The sequence below is a fragment of the Ctenocephalides felis genome, unplaced genomic scaffold (genome assembly GCF_003426905.1).
Source record: "Ctenocephalides felis isolate EL2017-DRISC unplaced genomic scaffold, ASM342690v1 CF-g0.4_SCAFFOLD_00287, whole genome shotgun sequence".
Lineage (NCBI taxonomy): Eukaryota > Metazoa > Arthropoda > Insecta > Siphonaptera > Pulicidae > Ctenocephalides > Ctenocephalides felis.
Genome location: NW_020536441.1, coordinates 4521 through 16280, shown reverse-complemented (window position 1 = coordinate 16280; position 11760 = coordinate 4521). Strand labels below are relative to the sequence as shown.

At 27.1% G+C, this 11760-nt stretch overlaps 1 long non-coding RNA gene across 1 annotated transcript; it reads right to left on the bottom strand.

Annotated features, from left to right (window-relative positions):
- Positions 1-9915: 9915 nt before the first annotated feature.
- On the bottom strand, positions 9916-10224 carry LOC113363244. Its single transcript, XR_003365877.1, has 3 exons — positions 10205-10224; positions 10023-10149; positions 9916-9953 (listed from the first exon to the last, which is right to left on the bottom strand). It is a non-coding gene; the product is annotated as an uncharacterized LOC113363244 (long non-coding RNA).
- Positions 10225-11760: the final 1536 nt, after the last annotated feature.

The following is an 11760-nucleotide window of genomic DNA, read 5'->3' as shown; positions in this document are numbered from 1 at the left end:
TACTATTCTCTCTAAGGTCACCATTTTATCAAAAACTAATGTCTCAAACTCTTTTATTTTGGCAAAATATCTCAACAACTTAAGCATACCGTCTAACTTTTCTTTGGTAAGCTTTGATGTCGTTTCGTGTTTACTAACGTTCCATGGGATCTTGCGTTGGATGCCATTTCGGATCGTTGGAATGACATCAGACCACATACAACTATCAATTTATTTTGGTTTAAATACATTTTAAATTTCATATTCAATAATACATATTTTTGTTTTGACAATAATTTTTTGCTCAGATTTTTTGGTATGCCTATGGGTTCTAGCATCAGTCCTCCTTTGGCAGATTTAACTTTACAGTTACTTGAAATTTTGTTCTACCCAAACTTTCTGTTCAACCTTTCTTTTACTTTAGATATGTTGATGACGTTCTCTTGTGTTTAGAAAATAATTCCATTTCCTCCACTCTTGATTCCTTTAATTCTTTTAACAATCATTTAAAGTTTACTTGTGAGTTTGAAGATGACAATTCCATTATTTTTTAGACATTAACTCATTAGAAACCAAAACATTTTTATTTTAACTGATTGGTTTCAAAAACCAACTTCTTCCGGTAGATACATTAATTACTTATCGTTTCATTCTCGTTCTGTAAAAATTTCCATCATCATTTCTCTCATTGATAGAGCTATTCTTTTAAGCAATAAAACTTTTTGGAATAAAAATTTGGATTTAGTCCGCTCCATTCTCACAAATAACTCTTATCCTTTACATTTAATCAATAATATAATTAAAAATAGGTTAAATTTTTAAACGTTACCAATATTGATAATAATAATGTCACTTCCGTTGTTCAAAAATATTTTACTGCCGATTCAAATTCTTCTTCTTTATTTAGCAAATATAAAGGCATTATTTGTTTACCTTATTTGGGTAGTTTTTCTTATTTTTTAAAAAAACTTTTTTCTGTTGAAGGTTTTCTTTTAGTTTTCACTTTTGATAACACACTCAGTTCCCTGTTTTCTACCTTAAAATCAAAATCTCCGTCTGACCGAATCACCGATGCCGTTTATAAAATTAATTGTTTAGATTGTGACAGTTGTTATATCGGTGAAAGTTCCCAATACATTAGCAAGAGAATGAATCAACATATTTATAATTCAAAAAACCCTAGACAATTTAAAACAATGTTTTCTGAGCACATTATTAATTTCAAACATTCGTTTAATACTGACCATCCTATAATTTTATATAAAGAAAAAAATGTAGACCTTAGAAGATTTTCCGAATCATGTTTCATCTTTTTACATTCTAATTGTGTTAACAAACGCAGTTCTTCTAGCTTACTCTCAGAAAGTTATCAAAATATAATTAATTTCTGTAAATCTGACGCCATACTACACCCCTGATATCCCTTCCCACATGCACGCGTGTTGGTCGCATAGCCGTCTACACGTCTCTCGACGCATTCTTAGTCCATTCGTGTTGCTATGCTTTGAAAACAAATAATTATGTATTTTATACATTTTTACATCTACCTTTTTCGGTCTTTTCGTAAATTATTTTTGTTTTCCTACAGTAGTGTCATGTGATTGTGGTGTTGTAAAATGTTTTAGTAAAGTGGGTTTTTCCTGATCTGGTGTGTATAATTTGTTGTTTTTTCAATTAATTTTTCCGTTGTATAAATTCATTTTTTTGAAACCTTTTCTTTATATTGTAAATTTCTTTTAGCTGAATGATGAGACACATCTAGTCTCGAAACGTATAAAAAATAAATTAAATTGTTTACATTCGACGCATTGGCTGTTTTATTCATTTCAATATATATATATATATATATATGATTTAGTTAATTTTGATGTTGAGATATATGAGTAAGTTTTATAGGGCGATACATCAAAGAATAAAAAACAAAGATTTATAATTATAAAATTTGTGGATTGGAATAGAAATTATAAATATAAGAGAAAAATTAACAGAATACTTGACAACAAAAAGACAATTAAATATAGTAAAGGTAATAAAGATAGAAACTATTATTAATCTCTCTCTAGTTTTTTATTTAATTGATTTAATTTAATAACTAGTTTCTATCTTTGTGACCTTTACTATATTTAATTGTCTTTTTGTTGTTATGTATTGGTATAGTTTCTATACCAATCCACAAATATTATAATTGCTTGGTTATATCAATTCTTTCACTGTTTTTAGATCCACTGATAATGACATTGAATTGAATGTCGAAACGTTTGGAATGAAATATATATATATATATATATATATATATATATATATACTAGATGACTCAACAGACGTTGTCCTGTACCCACCCCTACGTTTTTTAATATCCTATACTAATATTTATACCGTTCAGTTAAAAATAACCAATATTGTTTTTCGAGTTACTATTTACACCAATATATGAGTGATGTTAAATGTGAAACTGCTTTAAATAAAATGATTATTCTCAATTCCCACAGTTAACACTTTAATTATCCCTTTAACAAATATTAAAATATGTTCAATAAAATTATATATAATAAAAAATATACACTGCGATTTGTAGAACAAATTTATTTCCAATAGCTGAATTTATTTTATTGAATTTAAGAGTTATACAATATTTTTAGCCATACCTGCAGATGTGGATGTTTAAATGAATGATTTTTTGTTTATTCACGGCTAAAACATTGATTTTCCAAATTGATCACCATGAATTTATTGTCATAGCATAGATACACGTGTTGAAAATTGACATCTTTTAAAAAGTATAACAAATTCAGGAAAAATTAATATATAGCATTCGCTGTATAGGTACAATATCACCTTGAATGTTTCTACCCAAAATAATTGCTTCAAAAACGTTGCCTATATTTTTTATAATTTCGTACCATATTTTAACTGGCTTTTAGTATTTTAATATCTAAATTGCATTTTTCACACTAATAATTCAATATATATTATTACTTAAGTTCATATTTGAAGTGAATTAATTTGTCAAATTTTGTTCACATGTGCTCTATTCAACCTACTATCAACAAAATTATTGCAGTAAATGGAGAGGAAAAAAGCGTATGCCCAGCTAATCTTAATCTAAAGTTCAGAAGTGAAAACAATTTGCATTTCGTCACCACACCCCGCATTAATTGGATTATAATTCTTTTAATTCTGATTTTACCATAACTTGTAATATACTATTTTAAAGGTGATTAAATGAGCTACAACTTTCTCTATCATACATTTTACCGTAACGTTTTATTTTGAGACGGCGATGGGTTAAAAGGCTCGAAAGACACTCCGGTTGGACAGCCGCGCACTCTTTAAACAATTAGAACTCTATCAATATTTGTGTAACAAAAAAATAACAAAAAGCAATAATTAGTCTGAAAAATACCTTGAATTTTCATTTATATACTTTTATACATATTCTTTCAGAGATATTATAATGAGAAATTGTTTTTTTTTTTTAAATGGGTTCTTTATGAAATCATGAGTTTTTTGAAAATCGTTTGTACTAATGTTATGGTATTTTCTAGAATCCATCAAGATCTCTCAAACCAAGTTAATTCTAGATGGAAAATGATTATTTTTAATTTTGGTGGAAATGGCACTCATAAACTATTTGATTTAAATGAAAAAAAAACATTGTATACGTCTTTTAATTGCATGATAGCTCACTCATTTTACACGCAGAAGTACTTCTTTTAAAGCTTATTTGGAGAACTATAAAAATCCATTTTTATAATTAACTTAATATTGTTCCTAGAACACTGAAAAATAGCGATTTATTAGGATTTTTATTGATATAATTTTGTTCATTACATAATTTTCGTTAAAATGTATATTTGTGAAAATATTAGCAAAAAAACGATGAAAAACGCAAAAAAGAAACAAATTTTCAGTAGCCAGTAAGTTGAAAAGTATTTGCTTTTTTAAAAAACATTATTAAACATTTTTCTCTTATAATTAGTTATTTTATCCACACCCAACGTTATTACACCACTGAAAAGAAATGGCATCCCCCCGGGTAGTGCAAAGGAGTCTAAATTGTTTTCACTTTTGAACTTGAGAATAAGATGAGCCAAATTCCAAAATTCCAAACGAATTGGAAAACAGTAAAAAAAGTTCAAACCAAAAACGCTCCATTGAGTAACATTCCGTACAAAATGCCAATCATATGAATTTTTGACACAATGAAACTTCTAAATAATTTTTTATGTATTGTGACTTAGTATAGTAAAGCAAAACGACTGCAAATTGAATATTTTTGAGCGCAATCACTTATGGCTCGTATCCATTGCACGAATTCGTACGGCGAATCTGTTCGCAAAATGCGCAAACAAAATTATTGCAAGCAAAAGCAAACCACGAACCACGGCGTACGTTGAGAACGCGATTCGCATGCGCAGACTGTCAGACGCATGTTATGTTATTTACATCTTATATTATTTTAATTATGGCACATCTCAGCTGCTTTTCGACAATAATAATGTAGATATTACATTTTTTTTTATTTTTAATCTTAGATTTATTATATTTTAATATTGTCTTAGCCTATAAGTGAATAGAAATGTTTGGCAAATGACAGTTGTCATTTGTTTTTAATGTCAAACCATGCCTTAAAATTTTAAAGGTCAAACAATGATAAGCGGTTTTTTGTAATTTTTTCTATTTATTTCTACAATCTAACTATATTTCTATGAAGCAAAACATTCTAGAAATTTTTCCGAACAAACTTCAGGAAGATTCATGAAAATCCGAATTATAGTTTAGGAGGATTAATGAAACTTACATTGTTACAGAAGAATTTTATATATAAGATATAGCAGTGTTAAATAATAGAGCATAAAAACATGAATTTCTTTAAAAATGTATTTTAAATCCATACATTCTAGCTAGAGTTTATTTCGTGCGTTTTTTTTAACACTGGAATAAGAAAATTGTAAGTAATTTATGCTTTTTGTAATTTTTGTATTTTTTATAATGGTCCTACATTTTGGTTTTCAAAATTATATTTTTAGTTTCCGCTGAATAAAGCTGAAACGTAAAAAATAATAATGAATTAAAAAAAAAACAATAGATTTTTATTCGTGTAATGCTCGTTTTTTACCGGGTGTGCATATAGTGTGTGAATACAATTACAAATATGATTTTATTTGAAAATTATAATGATTTCTTGGAAATCGTATTATTTATAATTTTTAGTAATAGCGAAATTATAGTTTAATTTCGAAATAAACAGTCTCTTATTTCAACATTTCGGGAGTTCATGCATCATGCATATGATGACATACGACAAATTGCTGCTTACACTTACATTTACCTTGTTGTGATATGCATTATTAACTTTTCTAGCATCAATTACAACTACAAATATGCCCAACATAAAAAATTTCAAAGTAATAAGTGACATTCCACTAGAAGAAGTCCTCATCATATTAACAGATATTGATACAAAATCCTATTGGGAGAAAAAGATTGTGTAAGTGATTTAAATCCACTTTTTTATTATTTAGAACATGTGTATAATTAGAAAACTTACTATTATAGCTCAGATGTAGAACTGATAAGACCTCAAAAGGTAGGAGAAATTTTTGCAACAAAATCCTATCTTGGACACGTGGTTCTGCTCTGTGCAGCATCAAAAGGGGACAAAGGTATATATTTCTGTATATATATATATATATATATATATGTATATATATATATATGTATATTAATTTTTAGTGATTTTTTTATCAATTTGGAAGAATTTGAGCTCTTGGGAGCAAAGAAATTCGAAAATGACCATATTAAGGACCACCCTAATATATATGTATATGTATATATATATATATATATATATATATATATATATGATAACAAATTATTTTACGTAAATATTCAGGATTGAGATACGGATTTTTTTCTCTGAACATTCTCTGCGTTCAATTAATTATTTGTCCTTGTGTTGATCGGAACAGTATTATTATTTTTTTATTACACTCATATTGCCGACCACTTTGTAATGATTAAAAACATGTTTGTTTAATTATTACAAAGTGGTGTTTAATTACAAAATCCCACAACGATAACAGCCCGTAAATATTTACAAAGGTTTTATTTACCCTTCCTCAAACTTGAATAATATATCATGAAAATGTAACATACTTGATTTCATTATCTTTTTTTATAACAGATTTCGACATGATTTCCATTGGGTTGTGTTTCAAGGCAATTGAATTAATGTACGAAAAGGAGGAAAGTACATTATCTCTCCTACCAGTATTGTATGATGGCGGCGAAAACGTAGAAATATACTTCGAAAAATTCTTCAAAGAGAAGAAAACTATAATCTACACGCATAAAAAGGTAAGGTTAGATTCATATAATAATATATAAATACATTGATAAATATATTTAGCATTCAGCTATTATTATTTATTTATTTATTTTATTTATTTATTATATTATTAATTATTATTTTAGTCCTCAGACGACCAAGCAAGTTGGTGCAAAAGTGGGCCTGGCCAACAGCAACAGCAGAAAGGAGAAAATAAGAAGGGCGGCGATAGTCGCGGCGGCCAAGGATACAATCGCGGCGGACGAGATAAAAACCAGGGTGGTCAAAAAAACAACCGCGGTGTCCAAAATAATAATCGCGACGGGCGAGGCGACCGCGGCGGTTATAATGCTGCCAGCCGTGGCAGTGATGATACTGCCCACCATGGCGGTTATAGTGCCGTCCGCGACGAGAAGAGTGCCGTCTGCGATAACGTCCGCAGTATTCCTAAACCGATTGTTGAAAATGATTCAGATAAATTGTATAAAATGCTCAGTAATTTTTTTCAACATCGTACGTTTAAAACAAATAATAATTTATAAATTTAAATTAATAATTTAAATAAAAAATATTTCTATTTTTACACTATTACATTTTTATTTTAGAGTATTTTAAATTCTATGCTATATCAATCATATCCTATCCTCATATCGATGATCCCATATTCAATGATTTTATACAGTATTATAAATTTAATACCTAGTTCCACTGAGTTCAAGAAGGTTTCAAGATTTAAACTTCGATTAACTTAAATGCTTTATTTTTAAATTAACAATTTTATCTTTTCGAAAGAAATATCCAATTTTCGATTCATTTATCAAATACTATTCTGTTCAGTAATTTAAACTTTGGTTTCATTTGGATCAAATATTTCAATTTGATTTGATTTTTTTTATCTCTAATATACATAGTTTATTGTTTAGTTCTAATCATATCATGATGGATATTAAATCATTTCTATATGATATCTATATTTGACTTATATTGATTCTATTTCATCTTTTGCATTATGTTTGTTAACTTATAGTTATATCTTCTTCTTTTAAATTTCAAGAATTTATTTTTTATATATCAAGAGTATGTATCCAAAATCTTACAATCTTTGGACATTTTGTGATCGAGTTTTTACTAAATTTATTTTTACAATTGTTCACAATCATTTTTGAGGTTATGTTGAAACATTTAAATTTTCCATTGATATAGTGTAAATATTCATTAAATATTGCATTGAAAAGTTGAAAAAGTGATTAGGAGTGCTCTCAAAGAATACCCAGACGATCAACATAGTGAAAGTTGTGTTTTTTTGTGACTGGTACGCTTTTGTTACCGTCTACAGTCCACTAGAGTCTATGGCAATATGTAAAAAGACCTGAACCTTTTCTAAAAATAAGTTAATGGTACTAATAACATTTTTTTTAATAGATTATAAAATAATTAGCAAAAAAAGTGGAGTTTTTTAATTTTCATACAGTAAATAATATCTCCACTGCACACCACTAATTTATAAACAAAAAAATAAGATGAGATGTAATAAACTGCAGAAAAATAACAAAATAATTAGCAAAAAAGTGGTGTTTTTTAATTTTCATACAGTAAATAATATTTATAAAAGTTCCACCAAATTAATAATTCGTGCAATACTATGTGAGGGTGATTTTTGAACGATGTTTATAGAAAGTTGTCACAATAAATTAAAGATCATGTTTTTAGAACGCAAATGCTGCAGGCGGCTGGACAGAGCAGTATTTTAAATGTTGAAAAGAATGCGTTTCACCAGAGAAACCGAAAAAAATATATGTATACCACCTATATACGAAGGCTGGCACGATAACAATATAGAAATGGCTTTTCGAAACACCAATATTAATTTCGAAAACAATATGTCTGTTAAATATTATCTCAGTGTTTCGAACAATGATAAATTGTACGTCGCTAAACATTCAAGAGTAATATGGAAACATATATTCGAGTGCACTAGTATGCGTTACTTTCCCATGTAGAAATTAATATGGTCTGAATCTACAAGCAATATAAAATCTACATTGGTCAAATTTGAAACCAATATCGGCTGGTCATAAAAATTGAACATTTTTTATATTGAGGCCATATAGGTAAACCAACAATTGGTCTATATTGGTCTATATTTGGAAATTTGGAACCAATGTTGCCTACAAATTGTTGAATGTTGGTAAGGTAATATACAATTAGACAGAGAGCTGGTGAACATTTTGAATTATTAATTATTGAATTATTAAATTATTCTGAAACTTATAACTGATGTTGAAATATTACACAAATATTTGAAGATTTGAAGTTGAAATAATATAACGCATAAATCAATGTCATTTATTTAACAATAAAACACCTGAAATTTATTTATTTATTTATTTATTTATTTATTTCTGAAATGAACATATACGTAAATTTATTAAGAATGTTTTTGTGGAAATTCATTTATTAAATATAAACAATGATACAAATATATAACTGCATTAAAAATATGATTATTTATAAAACACAAAAGTGTCATAAATATTGATTATTTTTTTAATAGATATTTATTAATACATATCAAGTAAACTTTTTTTATAACAATAACAAAAGCAAATAAACTTTCCTATTTATAACATCATCACTCGATAAAACATTTCACAGCATCTGAACATATTTTATTTGTTGTTAATATATTTATTATCCATTATGAAATATTTATTTCATCATCTAGAACAGTCGTTGGAAAACCTACCTTACATTTGATATGTATCAAGTAAATTATAATCGAATAATTATTCTATTATAATTTACGTGATATATATCAAATGTAAGGTAGGTAAAGTAATAAAAGTAATAAATGCAAATTAACTTAACTATTTATAACATCATCACTCGATAAAACATTTCACAGCATCTGAACATATTTTATTTGTTGTTAATATATTTATTATCTATTATGAAATATTTATTTCATCGTCTAGAACAGTCATTGGAAAACCTACCTTACATTTGATATATATCAAGTAAATTATAATCGAATAATTATTCGATTATAATTTACGTGATATATATCAAATGTAAGGTAGGTAAAGTAATAAAAGTAATAAATGCAAATTAACTTAACTATTTATAACATCATCACTCGATAAAACATTTCACAGCATCTGAACATATTTTATTTGTTGTTAATATATTTATTATCCATTATGAAATATTTATTTCATCGTCTAGAACAGTGACTGGGAAACTTTTTCAATCATAACCCCAAAATATTTTTGTCCAAGTTTGTATTGTCATCTGAAACCTCGTATTCCTTGTTAATAAATTTATAATATATCATTATATATTATCAATATGAATAATTTATGAAAGCGTTAAAATGAGATTGTAAAATGCACTCGACTCTACTTTTACCTTAAAAAATAATGACTTCATATCATAGTCTAAAATCTTGCTATGCAAATGTACAGATTTATTGACATTCCACATTGCATTTATTATAATCAAACATTATGACTATTCTGTCAAAATTTATATCTTTCCTTTCTATAACTTATTTAGTTACAAACTTTTGATGAAAAACTTTTCGATAACATTTTACTACTAAGCAAACCAGTTTCTCTATTTTCTGCGCTTACAACAATATTACCTGAAAATAAATAAGAATATGTTTTAAATGCAGAGACATATAATTATATTATAACAAGTATTGTCTTACCTTTTATAAATATGAAAGTGCAGTATGTCTTCACTCAAAAAGATTAGGTTATGTTATATTTTATTATGTTATATTTTATTATATTTCACGTAATATGTACAACTGATTTCTCAATGTGTTTAAACTCCTGATCAATATAAAAATCCTTAGTGAGAAAAATAAAATTATCTTGCATTTCTTACCATTTTTATTGAAAACTTGCAAATTTTGACATTTCGAATAGCTAGTTTCCGATTATTTATTAGAGATACTAATAATAATGTAGTTAGCAGTAATTATTCTAAAAATAAATAGCTATTAGTTACAATGCATAAACGCATAATTAAGTATTATACTCACCAATAGTAAAAAGAATTCGTCTATTAAAACTAAGGTTATGTTAGATATACATAACTTATTACTTAATCTATCCATCCCAAATCAAATCAGATGACGTAAAATTAAGTTGAACTTTCAAACCTTTGTATTTTAATCCAAAGTAACAACAAAGAAATGAAATATTGTATATTTTTCAGAGACAATGCTTACTAAACAATTGTTAACGAAACTTGTTTGTGGTATATATTTCGCACCAATGCACATTACACACATTAGAAAACAATGTACACTATAACACTATTACACATTACACATAACTGAAAATATTATTCGATTATTTCCAGCAAAACTAGTATCTTAAAACATACTATAATTAACAATTTTGCATTAAAGGCTAAGGACGCCGTGTGACGCGCGTCGCTTCTTGTAGGCATACGTCATGCATAGAAGGCATAGAAAGATCTAGAACCTTATACCTGCGGTTCAGGATAGTGAGTTACTACAACAAGATTGTATATCTTGGTGGTGTAATGGCTAGCGTCGCAGCCTTTTGATTTTGATTTTGGGGTTCAAATCCCAGTCCATTTATTATTATTTTTTTATTTTATAATTGTATGAGTAAATAAAATTAAAGTTTTCAATTAGTTTTATATATATCGGACAGTATTTAAAATAAATTACCCTGTAACATTTATAACTTTTTTATAATGAAAGGAAAACTGAATTTTTATACTATTCTCAACATTTGAGGTTTTCATAAAGAAACCGTATAAAGTATTATACATCATTAGAATCGTCTCAAAATTCTTAGTTTTTCTTCCACATATCACAACTTAGTATTTCAAACGGTTTGGCCTATGGGCGAGTTGCAGTGCTAAAATTCAAGAAAAATTGAAAAATCTGAAAATAATTATACGAACACACATATTGAATTATATATCATTTTATTCGTAATTTTATTCCGCATCTTTCGTCCGAATAAACTTTTTACGTATCTTTTACCTTTTAATTTGTAAGGGTGAATAATTACATGGTTAAATATTTACAGCCATATATATCTGGCGTATGTTGTTTTCGTTCTGTTGAGTCGATAGCTAAGCGCTAGCGTTGCCGACTCTTAACGTCGTAGTCTCGGGTTCGATCCCAGATAAGATTTTTGTTTTTCATTTTAAATATAATAACAATAATTATGATTGAGGAATTTGAGGAAACAATATTTATTATTAATTAACATGCAAACAATATTTAATAGTCAATTATAAAAAATGTTGCATTAATATTCATTTTTTATTTTGAGGACAATATTTATTAGCTTATGATAAAAAATATTGCATAAATATTTATTTTTCAATTTGATGACAATATTTTGTACCCGATGATAAAAAATGTTGCATCAATAATTTCATTTCAATTTGTGGAC